A 14,486-nucleotide genomic window follows, 5' to 3' on the forward strand; every position below is an offset into this window, starting at 1 on the left:
CCATGCTATTCGATTACCCTGTCCTTAGAAATCTCTTATCCATTTGATTGCCTGCTATCTTACCTGCTTTGTTATTCAACTGCCTGCTATTGCTAGTTTGCATTTCAGTTTCATTTCATTTCTGTTATTTCGCATTAGGATTGTTAGAAAACAACAACTCTCTGCTTGGCTTGACTTAGCAAATTCTGATTACATCTCATCTGTTTGCATCACACTAGATTGGATTGACACCCTAAAATACTACAACGACACGATAGTGTTTTAGGTTTAATTGAGTGAAAAATCGATTATCACCAATCTTCCTCCATTTCCCAATCATTTTTCCAAGACAGCCCTCGGGAACGCAGTCTTCGTCGAGAGCAACGAAGAAAAAGTGGTCGGTGTACTTCTCATCTTTGCTGGGGAAGCCGCCAATAACTCTTCGCTTCGGGCGAGGAGAAATATAATACCTCTCCATCTCACAGCTCGGCACACGACGAATCTCCAGCAAATTGCTCAGATGATCAAGACCAATGTTATTGTACGTCTCGAACCCACGTACTAAGATCCCAACCAGATGTCGAAGGCCTCGGGTCGTGATCTGGGCCAGAGCAAGCTTGTAAGACCATAAGTACTCAATGATCGGCCTCGGGATTGGGAACCAGAGGAAGCAGAAATAAAAGAATCCTTCGTACAAAGTAAAAAACCCCTCGGGAGGATCATCGGCTCTCTCATTGGGGGTCGGCAACCGCAAAACTACCGCCTCGCTGAAGTTAAAACGTGCCTTTAAATCCCGAAGAGAGTCTGAGGTCGACAGAGTAGAACCGGGAGGATCAGGTTTTCGAACTTTTCTGGCTCGGGTTTTCTTCTTCTGAGCCATGGCACCTTGAATCGCCAGCTGAAGTAGCCTGGCTCCCTCCTCGGGATCGTAAGTAACCATCTCACCCTTCACCTCGGGCAAAACCGGCAGCTCGGGTTCATCCTGCCAATGAGAAACCCCAGCCTCATCTAAAGCCGGAAGACGCATCCTCCTCCTACTCAAAACCGCTTCGGGATCATCGGGTAGATCCTCGTCCCGAGCCATGTCAGCAATTGTATCTTCCCGAGCCACAAATTGGCTCGGAACCCCTTGACTTCCAGATGACGATTCCGCATCACCACTTGACTCAGATCGATCTGACAAACTGGCCTCGGGCCCATCCGAGCTATTCCAAACCATTTTTCGTTTATGGACAGGAATATTTCTGCCTTGGGAAGAATCGCTCGAATCAGAAAGGGACATCAATCTGCTCGGGTAAATCGAAAGAACAACCGGAGAAACAGAATTCAGGACGCCGGCAAAATCAACCTAGATCTAAACACGGCGGTTCGACGAAAAAGTAAATCGGAAAAAGAAGAAACATAAACTAAATCAAGATCAGAGAAAAGAAGCAAACCTTACAATTTTTCCTTGCAAATCGCGAAATGAGAGAATGAGCTGGGAACTCAGTATTTATAGAAACTTAGAGCGCGTCGGGTACGCGTACGTACAACGGAACGCTTCACGTCCGCCTAAAATCTCGGGAATCGGCGAAAACGCTTCCGCTTCTCGAGAAAAGAAATTTGACCCTCTCACGCCAGAAGACGAATCGACAAAAGAATTCGAAAACGTCCCAGGGAATTCGAATCGACAATTAGAATTGAACGGTCAAAGTATGAGCTAATGTCGAAGTACAAATCGCCTCGGGAGCGCGAGGACAGCTCGGAAAGAGGAAAAATGGCTCGGCCCAATGACATGAAGCTCGTCACACTTGCTTCTCAAGTCAACAAGCTGGGGGGCTAACTGTTGGGGTCGGATTCTATCCCCTATTAAGACCGAGCCAAACTTCGATGAATATGTAACCAGCTCGGAACGTTCCCTCAATCAGCTCGGAAACTTTCCTCTATTCGGCTCGTAAGCAATTCCCTATCGGCTCGGGAAAGGTCCATCTCACGGCTCGGGAAGTGAGCTAATCGGTTTGGGTATGACTTAGCTAATAAGTTCGAGTACCCGAGCCCCATCCAGACGGGTACCCGAGCCGGTTCGCCATTCATACTCCCGAGCTCATTCGTAACTCAGCCGTCCGAGCCAGTCCAAGCACCAAGGCATCCGAGCCGTAAAACGGTTCGGATACCCAAGAAAAAACCATCGGCTGCCCGAGGCAAAGACTTGGTAGATATTCTCCTTCAATACCATTTCTAAGCAAGGCACCACTTCCGAAAAAGAAGGATCATTTCCGATAAGCCCGGAAATGATAAAGAAGAACCTTGAAGGATCAACTCAAATCAGGAAATCTTCCAAGAGACTCCGAAGAATAAGGAAATTGTCCTAAATCCGCGATATTCTAAGCCGACTTCGAGATAAATGGAAATCTTCCTAGAATATCGCTGGAGAGGCGGTTTACCATCCCTATATATAGAGACTCAAGGCTCTCATAGTAGGGAAAGCAATATCGCTCTAGAATTTACACTACGCAAAGCTCTCATAGCACAAACATCTTTTCTTTCACGATCAAACTCTTGTACGATCAAAACTACTCTTTTCATCAATAAGATCAAGAACACCATCTTTGGTTACAATTGTTTCTGTTGTTCTTTGAGAATTCACATTTATCGTATCCCTAAATTAAAACCCTAGACAAATCTCGATTGTGTTAGTTTCGACTTCCACACTTGGCATCCACTTCGGAACAATCTCGAACGCGTTTTTGACAGGTGCTGGCCTCCTCCTCGTCTTCTTCTTTAGCGCGGAGATACATCCGGAGCATCTTCGGGATCTCAGCGACAGAATCAAAGTTCCGCCATTCCCATTGAAAGGGATCACTTTCCAAAGCCTGTATCTTCCTCTCCACCCGAGCGATACGAGCCTCGAGTGTTTGCCTTTTCAGGCCCAGCCGCTGTCTCTCTTCACACAAGCGACGGTGCTTGTCGGCGACCTAGCATAAAGATGAATGAATAAGATGAAACAAAAGTTTTTAATCAAAGACGACAGATATTAACCTTGTCAATGAAGTCGCAAGCCTCTTTCTTCTCTTTTGAAGGAAAGTGAAAGACGGCGTGAGGGAAAAGAACGCCGGCCGGTTCAAAGCCGTCGCCGGACAAGAAGAGTGGGCTGCCGGGATGAATGGGGGCTACTTTTTCGTTTTCCATTAATGTGATGTTATGAAGTTTCTTGAGGAAAGATCAAAGGCGTACAAGCTCTTACTTATAATAGGGTTAGAGTTTGTCTTGGGAATGAAAATTCAATAATGGTGGCGTGCCCTAATGGTTTAAACCATTAATGGAAAATCGATAAAAGGCAGTTATTGCATTAAAGACGAGCCGTTTTTCCTACTTTTAAGAAATAAGAAGGGAAAGAGCAACCGTCGCATTAACTACAAAAGTTTCTAAGGCCCAAGCCCGACAAATTTATCGAGTTGACTAAACCCGAAGTGGGGAACTCGCTTTAAGCCGAGCTCAGTTCTCGCATTCTAAAGAGAAAGGTCTGATCAGCCTAAAAATCTCGAAAGCATAACCACAAGGCCACAGAGGGTTAAAAGCGGACTTTGCAAACCCACACATAATTTTAACCAAACCCCCTTGGGGTCAAAACCTAGAAAGGTTTAAAAGCCTCCTCAGGCAAATATCTTGTTCAAAAGAAATAATAAAGCCTCCTTAGGCAAAAACAAGTTCGAAATTAAGTTTTAGAATTAATGGGACAATTCCCAATTTAAAGTGGACGCAGCCACTACGGAGTAACAGCCACCTCGGACTCCAGCTCGACAGTCGAAGTTTCATTCGCCTCCTTGGCTGGTGCTTGGTCAGATGGAGCTCCTGGTCCGCCCTCCACAGTACAACCATCCTCCGGGGTGACCTCCGGTGTCACAGGAACTTCGGGTGGAACGACATCTTCCGTCTCACTTGGGCCTAGGAAGGACGGTTCGAGTCAATTTAAAAAAAAAAAAAAAACATAAAGTGAGAAAAAGGTAGTAAGAGTCAGGAGCCAAGCGTTACCTGCCCAGTCTAGACCCGATTCACTTATAGGAGGCGATTCAGTGAAGAATTCCTCGAAATCCTGCGGGTTGAAGGTCGAAGTAGGAAGAGCTGCCAAGCGACTCCGCTTTTTAGAAAGATTAGCCGATAGTTCGGTCCTCTCTTGTACCTCGGAGAAATCCGTTTCACGAATTTGATCCAACAGAATCAGGTTGCTCTCGTGCTCCTTGATGTCTGATTCCAGATCTGACCTAGCTTTCTCGGTTTGAATGAAGCGGATGGCTCCTTGGATCAACTCCATCCTGCGTCCCTTCACCTCTTTTCTGGCTTTGATGCTGACCTCGCCAATTCGAAATCACGCAATTTGGTGATCGCCTTGTACTTCGCGTTAAGCTCAGTAAGTTGGTTGTTCAGGGTATCGACGTTTGATTCAGATTCGTGAAGCCTACCCTGAACACCAGAAAGCTCATCCTGGAGTTTGAAGTTCTGGTCGTACTGGTCATGCAACTCCCCCTTTATCTTCACAAGCTCGGATGTTAGATTGTCGACCTTGTCCTCCATATCGTGCTTGGAGCCGGTAGAAGAGCTTAGTTCAGCCTCAAGAGCAGAAAGTTTTTTCTTCCACACGTCAATCTCCTTTTCCCGACCAATGACCAGCCCCTCATAATGTTCAATCATGTCATTAAGCTCACCGTTAGCCTGGCATTATGCATAAAACCGGGATGGTGAGTCATTTCGAAGAACGGCAGCACAATCGGAAAAATAAAGCGGAACTAACCCGAGATCAATGATGAGCATGAAGCAAATAGCGTTCACGAATCGCAGGGCACCACTTGTCGAAGTCTAGCAGGATCGAGCCCGATCGGGTCTTGAAGCATCGGAAGACGCTGCCTTCTTTTTCCATAGCTGCGAAGGAGGAAGAGTTGTAAAAATTGGAATCTTAATAGAAACAAAAACTTTTAAGTATGTGTAAATCACCAAACCTGAAAGCGATTTGACTTGAGGGACAAGAGCAGGCTTTAACCTCGAGGAAGCATCTCGAGATTCAGAATCTCCCTTTTTAGGAGATGCACTCCGAGCAGTCTTCTCGCTGTCAGGCTGGGAAGAAGAAGACATATCAACAGGCCGAGGAGGACCCATTGGTTCAGTGGGAGGGGATGATCGAGGTGAACGGTCAGTCTGGGCCCTTGATTTCTCCCTTCGCGGAGAAGAGTCACTACGGGATGACTTGTCTCTCTTCCTGCGAACCAAGTTCTTAAGTGGTTCACTGCTAAAATCGTCTCGGGGAGGACGAGGAGAATCACGACGAGGAGATCGCTCTCTCCGAGGAGAACGCTCGTCATGACGTTCGCGACGAGGTGTTAACCTATAAGCAGCAACGGATCTGGCTCCCTCGTTGCTGTTATCATCAACCAGCATGGTCCTGCTGTAGTCTTTTTTGTCAATGGCGGCCGCAAGGAACGCCTTGTTTTCATCACAAGCCTCTGCTATCGGCTTGGAGAGTTTCTTACGCTGGGCAGTAAGGGCCCGAGCTGACATTCCCTAAGTTGAGGGAGGAGGCGGAAGACGATGAAGTAGATTGGGAGGACTCATCCTGAGTTTTCGGTTGGCCTCAACGAACCGATCGAGGGTGAAAGAGTTCCAAAGGGTTTCCCCTTCAAGGATTGTTTTGAAGAACTTGACGAATTCTTCAGTCGGAAGGGTCGAAGCGATGACGGCTGCGAAGTGAAAACAACGAGTTTGGTCAGTAAAAAAATAAAACAACCAAGGAAAGAATATACGACCTAATTTCTACCAGGCTTCGCAGACCACTTCGATGGGAGTACATCGGAAAGATATCCAATTGAAGCAGGAGTTTTCCTAATCAGGAACCAAGGATGGTGCCAGTTTTCATCTTTGTTCGGGAGGTGCGAAATAACGTTCCTGTTGGCATTTGGATACGCCGAGAAGTACCCTGTTTTCTTTGATGAACTCCTTACACTTAGGAGTTCATTCAGCTCGGGGACTCCAATGACGTAGCCAGCCTCTGCCGCAACGGTTATAATCCCGAGGATGGTTCGGAGGAGATTGGGGGTTAGTTGAGGTAAAGCAATCTCAAGAGCCGCCAAGAATCGAACTAGGGCTTCGGGAAGGGGGAAGGTCAATCCGAAGCCCTTGAAGTAGATTTCGTAAACACAAAAGTAGCCGTCGCGGTGGTTCTCCGGGGATTCCGTAGGATCGGCTATCTGTGCCTCTGCTATGATTCCAGGAGGAATTTGACAAAGCCCTTTTAATCGCTCAAGGGATTGAAGAGTACAAGTGGATTTGTAATGAGGACCGGCAATATCGTTAGGACGAGTGCATTCGTCATTACTAGAACGCCTCTCATCGTAAGACGGAGATTCAGGTCTCTCAGAATCGGAAGTCATCGGAGAAAATTGAAAAATTCAAGATCCGGCGAAGAGAGGTTCGGCGAAGAAAAGTAGAGAGAAGTTTTGATTAAAGCACAAAAGTAAAAGAAGAAAATGATGGTGAGAAGAAGTTACCTTACACAAGCTAAATGATGAAACCGCCTCGGAAGTTGTGTGGGAAGTGGGAAGGTTTTTCCCGTTTTAATAGTAATTAATTACTATACGGTCATAATGATGACAGATGTCACTCGGTTAAAAATGGCTAATGCCGGAATTAAAGGAGTGATGAGATTTTCGGCGGGAAATCAGAAAGATTCTCGAGCGCAATCTTTGGTCATTTAAGCATTTAAAGTCCTTCGAATTGGAATGGCACTTCGAAGAACTTGGGGGGCTAGTTGTTGGTGTCGGATCCCGCACCAGAGGTCCAGGACCAACCAAACATTGCCACATAGTCAGGGTAACATCCCATAAAGGATAAAGCCCATTAGACCCACAAGTCAAAAGAACAGTCGAAGTGGTTATCACCATAAGGAGAATTCGAAGTGATTGCACTTCGATATGAGTCCGACATCAAAGTCATGGTTAATTCGGTTCAAGGACATTTGGGCCAAAAGGCGAGGCCCATGAAGATCAGAGTCAACTCAAATTCAAATGTTAAGCATTAAAAGCAAAAGATCAAAACGGACACATTTAAGAGGGAATAATTGTACTTAATTAGCCATTTAAATGTCGTTTTTCTATGTATAAATATAAAGGCCAATGGCCATGTAAAGGGGATCTCTCCCTCAAGCAAGAAATACTATAACAATTTTTGTAGCAATTCATAAGCTTTTTACACTATTATTTTTTGTCCCTCAAGAATAATCTACCCTATTAATAAAAATACTTGAGTGTGTGAATCCGACATCCACATGAATGAGAGATATAATAATTAATTTATGAACCCAGAATTATGAATCTTTGATTATCTAAAAAAGTTTCAGATGAAAAAGAAGGTTTAGAGAAGAGATGGAGAGATCAGACGAAATGTCTAAAAGAAAAAGAAAAATAATTTATTTTAATTAAAATGACATGTTTGTAAATAAAATAGTTGGTTGAGGGTTTGGAAGTCACCTAAATAATAATGTACAGTGGCACATGGAGACTTTACCAATTATATGTACTACTTTTCAAATTAAGTTTTAAAAACGTACTAAATTCAAACTTATCTCAAAATGATATGTCTGAAACTCTTTATGTATAGCAATGTTCTGTCGTTATGTATATAGTAATATAATTCTTGCCCTTCACAATATTAAATTTCAAAAGATACCGCATTCTCTGTAAAAGGTATCTCAAGTACAGAGACATCAACAGTGTACGACGTTTCTATATTATATTTTTTCAATATATATTTAAATTATAAATTAATATAAAATAAAAATAATAAATATAACTATAAAGATGCACAATATTATAAATTAAAAACCCAATAATAAAATACCACGTAAATTACCTTCAAAGCGAAGTCTTGCTATAACATCCCCAAACCAATATTGGTTTAAATCCACCATTAATGCTTTATAATAAAAAAAGAAATTTTCACGTAACACACAAAATCCACTCATTCTTTCACCAAATGGCAAACTCAAAAACACCTTTCACGAAATAGCAATTAAGTCTATTTAGGACAAAAATACCCTTCTAACTAAAAAACCCCTTTTGGTTTCTCTCTTCCTAACAGTTGCAGACGTTTACAAAAAGTAAGTTTTTTAGAAAAATATAGAAAGAATAATTAAAAGAAAAGCTTAAATTAAATTTCTAACACCCAACAAAAAATAAGTTGATATTTTCTGTATTTTCTGTATTTAGGACAATTTTGCCCCTGTATGAACACTCGTCTTCTATCTCTCATTTTCCTCCGTCTTCTTCGAAACCACCACTTCTGGCTGTCACCGTCGCCGTCATCCCCCAGTGACCAATTCTCACATCTCACCAATTTCTCCTCCGGCCAAGAATGGTTCTCTGATCATATCCAACTTCATTTACCATCCCTCGTGAGTGTCGTAGTGTCGCCGGTAGTTAACAGAAGACAAGACATATCGATCTGAAATCGTCCGTGGAGAGAGGTGGAGATAAAGGCGGTGTTGAGGGATTGAAACGGCGGCACCGGCAATATCAACGGCAGTAGCTCCAGCGACGAGTGCTCTGATGGCCGCACGTCCATTTCCTTAAACGAGAAAGGAGGAGTTTATGTACTTTTCATTTTTCCTCTTTTGTTACTTGCTTAATTCTCTATATTATCTCTATACTATTAAAAGAGAAGTACAAATGAAAATGGATCGGATTAAAATCAGAAAATTGACCCGAAATTCTGAAATCGGATCTTTGAAATTTTTTTGGAATATAAATTCGAATTAATAATGAAAAATCGAAATAAAATCAAATATTTATGAAAATCAAATAAAATCTGATTGTACTTATGGTAACTAATAATAAGAGCATATTTCAAACAATATTATACATTAATTACGTATAATAAATTTGTTCATATATTTTTGGGACTAATTCTATAACAATCAACGTTTTTGTCATTAATTTCGCTCATTTTAGGCAATTATCATTAATTGAAAGATATTTTACTTGCTTCTAAAGATTTCTATAAAATTTATCACAAATAACCCATCTGTTTTATAAATTAAATTGATATTTTTATTTTGGTCGTGTAAATTAAATAGATATTTTTATTTTGGTCGTGTAAATTAAATAGATATGAAATCCATGTAACTAATTTTAATTTAATTAGATTAAATCGAAATTATGATATTTTCATACCGATAGCTTACCAAAGAAGTTTAATTTTCAATTTATAAAAATTTCTTGAATGATTTTAGAATTATTCAACAAGATGATAAATATTTATTAAATTTTGTGAAGCATGAAAAATAATAATTAATTTTTAATCATTATACTTCATCTTTCAATCTCTCATCTAACAAATAAGATACATATTCTATTATTACTATATCCAAACTTCATTTTATTGTATGACTAAATAATATTCCCATTAGAACTGTCAAAGCGAGTTGATTCGTCCCGTTAAGTCCGTTTTGTGATAGACAAAAAATATTTTGACTTGTAGTTAGTCGGTCCGCACGACCCCTGGGTAGCATATATGAAATACAAACCCATCCCGCGAATGTATGCGGATTTGCGGGATTGTCCATGGATTTTGTTTAAATAATTTTAAAGTAACCAAAATTTAAAATACTACTAAAATAAATAAATAAATCAAAATACTATTAAAAGTTTGTTTAAATTACCACATGTTGAATAAATTATAATTTTATCAATAAATACTAATATGCGGGCTGATCCGCCAACCCGCGGATGAAAACCGATTAAACCTATGACCCACTGCGAATTAATCCATGTGGCCCGCTTATTTGCGGGTTTAATATATTTTCCCAAATCTGCTCCATAGTGAGATGATGTGGGCTCGACCCGCGGTTTTTGACCTATTTTGACTGCTCTAATTCCCATGAATCGTCTAATTTTAGAATTTTAAAACACAAAATTCTATTTTGTAAATCATAATTAATACGATGGGTATATTTATAACAATTTTACATTTTCTCTACAATTCGTTATTATGAATATTTATAAGTATACTACACGATTCGTTCTACTAAAAAACACACACAATATTAAACGCAACGTATGTAAACCAATATTCTCCCGCGGTGGACCACGGGTCCGATCCTAGTAGTGTTATATATTTAATTACTTGATCCAAAATGGTTAGTTTTACAATTCACCCTTTTTAATTAATTTTTTATATTAAAAAAATTATAAACAAAAATTGGAAAAAGAAGAAGAATCGAAGAGGAAATCGGAAGTTTGGAGGTTACGATATTTTCCTCTTCATCAAAATTTTAGTGAGGATAGTAGATAGTACTCCAAACCCCAAAGTGAAATTCAAAAATTCTGGCAAGTCGCAGCGGAGAAGTTTTCGACAACGAGACTCCAATAAAGCCCAATTATTTGCTAATCGACAAAAGTGTTTTTGTGTTATGTTATTTGCTTGTGTATACACGCTTACATCGTCGCCGTCTTCGTTTGCCAAGAGGAAAGAGTTCGTGATCCCTAATCCCAAGCTTCTCTCAACGTTGGAGCTCACCACCATGTCTTTGTCATAATTAGTTGTGAGGAAAAAGGAGTTTGAGTCGTTGTTGTTGTTTGCCGTTGTCGTCGTGTTCGTTGCTGCTTTGTGTTGAGTTGATGTGTGGTTATTGTGTGCCGTGTGCGTTGGCGATTTCGGATCTTGGTTAAAAGAAGGAAAACAGACCGGAGAAGAGGGTGAAACATATCGGAGGAATTGGTGTTGAGAATAGAGCGTGAAAGAGAGAGAAAGGGAGGAGAAGAGAGAGAGAGAGCCTTGAGGAGAAAAGAGAGAACGAGACGTTGCGGAGGTGGTGGAAATCACTGGTGGGTCTGATTGGTCATGTAGTGGCTGTGGCAAGTCTCTATGGTGTTGAAGGGAAAAGCTGGAGCAGATCAGAGGTGGAGAAGAGAAGAAAAAGAAAGAAGAAGAAAGAGGAATAAGCAAAAGGAGGCAGATCCGAGTTGGAGTTTTGTGAGGCGGATTTCCGTTATACCAGAGAGAATCAGATGACGAGTAAGATGTCCCTGGAAATATCACGTTATCAAGAATCCATAGGAACTGGCGGATCTTGAATGGGACTTATATTCAAGAAGTTATGAGTGTTTCTTTCTGGACAAGTAACAGCATAAACTGTCCAAATTTGTGTTTAAGTATGAACCAGAAAACAGTTCTGAGATGGGTGATTAATGGCGACATTTGGATATCAAAACGATGTCTGATCTAGCTGTAAATTTGTGTAGAGTTTCACGGTACTATAGGCTCTATATCCAACGGTGAGATTCAGATTCTAACGGTTAGTAATGTATTTATACATCTGTTTGTGAAGCACATTTGTTTAGAGGAAATGGTGACGAGTATTATTGTTTGGTTGGGCAAACAAGATAGTTTTAAGCCTAAACTTTGCAGGAGACTTTAAGACTCAGGGTTTTAGCTTTTGGTTGATGGAAAGCCAAGGTGGAGTTCAATAGTATGCGGTTGGAGGCAACCTAGTGATTTGTCTAAAAGAGAAAGGAGAAGAGAGTTGTTCTTCATCTTCAATTAGGCTAAGGTGAGGGTGGTATTTGCGGATATGCAGTAACCTCTTCCTTATATACTCTTTTCGATAGGTGCTGAGTATAGGCTCAAGAATCGTCTTTGGTGATTTATGTGAATTTGTGTGTATGATAAAGTTAGGTTGTTAGTAACATGATATGTGAAATGCATTAGTGACATGACTTGACACCATTTGTAACGTATATTAAATTATAAAAAGGATTAAGTATATATATATGAAAAGAGAAAACTAAAGAGTATGTGAAGGATACTCAAGGAGGTTGGACTGTAATGGACCGATGAGTTCATATACAGATCATTAACCGCTGACGAGCAATAAGAGGAAGGATCGAGTTACGGGCCGTGGTCTTCCAGAAGTAGGCTTGAGTAGCCATGAGTTAAAAGAGGCTCGAGTATCCATAATTTTAGATACGTAAAGACAAAATGAAAGTAAAATATCTTGTTGTGAGCAAGACGAACGCATGTTTGTTGATTGATAGACCTTCTGAATCTATGCTAAGTAATGGTTGTTGTTTATGTTTGGAACGTGATTACTGTATGTGCAGTGGGTAGAGTTGATCTCCTCACTGAGTAAACTTGTTTTACTCACCCCTTTTTACCATATTTCCAGGTTAGTAAGTTTCATGAGTTGAGGGTTGAAGTTTGTTCCTTGGTGAATTTAAAGAAAGAAATGTTTTGGCAAGACCAGATGAATAATACGCAGTCATGTCCTTTGTGACGAGACAGGTGTTACATTTTGGTATCAAATCCGGTTAAGGCCACTCCGGTGCCGACCCGGAGGGTTAAGATTTCAAAAATGATTTAAAAAGAAAATTTGTTTTCAAAGAAAGTTTCCGGAAACGAGTTTTGTTTTAAAGATTTGAAAATCACCAACAACAAACTTGAACATGGAATTTTTTTTCCAGTAACTTAGTAGGGTTTTAATCTTAGTCTTGTTCTGTTAGCGAATGGAAGTCAATCCTCAGAAAGAGTATAAGGCATTATGTCTGCAAAGTTGTAGCGGCGGGAGTAAGTGGCGTTTCACAATAGCCTAGACCACAACTGACGGTAATGCGCGATGTAAAAAAAATTTTGCGACGTCAGAAAGAACTCCTTCAGTGGAGAAGATCAGGTTTTCGAAGGTCACTAACGAAGGAGACGAAGGCTTGAACTGCATTGTTATGTTTTTGTGTTTTGATTGGTTTGAGTGAATTGAATGTTGCATTGTTTATTTGTGTGGATTTTATATGCGTGTTAGATTTCTTGTTTTGGGAAGACTTAATTGTGTTTTTCGTTTTTCGTGAATGCAATTTGAAGTCCCCATATTCTGTAAGGTTAAGAGTGTGGGTAAAAAGTGTCAAGTGAAGATCAGTTTCAAGATAGCCAAGGAAAACCAGAGGATAAGGTAACCGAAGAAAAAAAAAAGTATTAAAATGAAAAATCTACGGAGAAAATAGCGTTGATGACCAATATGGAAACACCCAAGAATGCTACCGAGGTCCGTAGTTCTTGAAGTCGTAGGTGGCAATCAGAAGATTGGAAAAGAGTTTTCTACATAATTACTCGATTCACAGGAAATGATATGAAATTTGAGTGGACGAATGAGGGGGAGAAGTGTTCGTAAAAGTTAAAAGAACGTTTTACGAGATGATGCCACAAAGTTCAAGGATGAGATCTTATAGTATGCACAACATTCAAATTATTTTTATGTATGGAGAATACATAAGTGTAGTGTTGCAAAGGAAGTAGCAGAGAGCAGTGGGAGAGGACAACACATGGCCATCCACATGATGGACTTCTACAGAGAATTGTATGTGTGACAGATGATCATTATAAGTATAGTCATGCCAGCTGAAGAATAGACTTGGTATAATTTTTATCGACCCCGGTGAAATTATCTTACCTGAATGGAAACAGTGTGGTGATAGAAATTGCCAGTTAAGAATGCAACTTGGGTAGTTGTAAAGCAGATTGAGCCAAAATGGAAGATGTCCAGAAGGAGTGTTAAGGAAACACTAGGCTTTTTCAGAGTGAGCACAGCGGAAGCGATGTGGGTCGTGCTGCATGAAACTATAAAGGTTAAGACTAATGTTCATACTTCGGCACATTGTTAGATAAACTCGTCTGTTTATGAATCAATTACTTTCACAAGGACTACGTAAAAGGAAAAGTGTTGTGATGTTTCAATTGGACATTGGAAAAGTATATTCGACCTTAACAACTATTCAAATGATGATTATGCCATCTAAGTGTTGGAAGGTTAAAGCAACTACAACACTAGATATCCCACGTGGTCATACGAATAAACATCGGACATAACTACGATATAAGATAAAGTTTGTTTAGAATTGAACCAAAAGCTTAAAATGAGATTGTAGAGGAGAACTATTTCTAGCAACGGAAACCAGAATACTTTATCCTAACCAAGTGGAGAGTTCCTCATCTAGAATATCAAGTGTTATTTACTTTTGGTTTCCGTAGGTTCGTTGTTGATATCATATATTACAAAAGGTCGAACTGGGTATCGAGAAAAAGGAAGCTTCAAGTACGATTGGAAACTAAGTGGAAGAGTAGAAGACTAAGGCTCACCAGTGCCTCACCATCACTGTGAAATGGTATTGACTCCATAGCCATTGGTTCCGGTGATGAACGGTTATGATCTGTGACGTCTCCTCCATCTCCGCTTCTATTTTCTCCGTCACCACCGATCTCTTCCCATCCTTCTCTTCTTCTCTGGCCATAACATGTCCTCTATTTAGATCGAGTTCTATTTCTTCAATGGTGGTTCAGCTCTCTCACTCATCTCTCCACGGGTGACCTATCACCATGATAACAACGAGACATTAGCTCACGATACCTTTCTTTTAACAAATGAATGAAATCAACGACACTAGTGTTGGGGTCGCATTTCATCCCGTAGTACCGAGCCAAACTTTGGACACCTCGGGGCA

General features: G+C 40.6%; 1 pseudogene; it reads right to left on the reverse strand.

The window, feature by feature from the left end:
* Positions 1 to 3,997: 3,997 nt before the first annotated feature.
* LOC110230121 overlaps positions 3,998 to 14,486 on the reverse strand; it is a 29,674-nt pseudogene continuing 19,185 nt past the window's right edge.

This window comes from Arabidopsis lyrata (assembly GCF_000004255.2).
Source record: "Arabidopsis lyrata subsp. lyrata unplaced genomic scaffold ARALYscaffold_3, whole genome shotgun sequence".
NCBI classification, from domain to species: Eukaryota; Viridiplantae; Streptophyta; class Magnoliopsida; order Brassicales; family Brassicaceae; genus Arabidopsis; species Arabidopsis lyrata.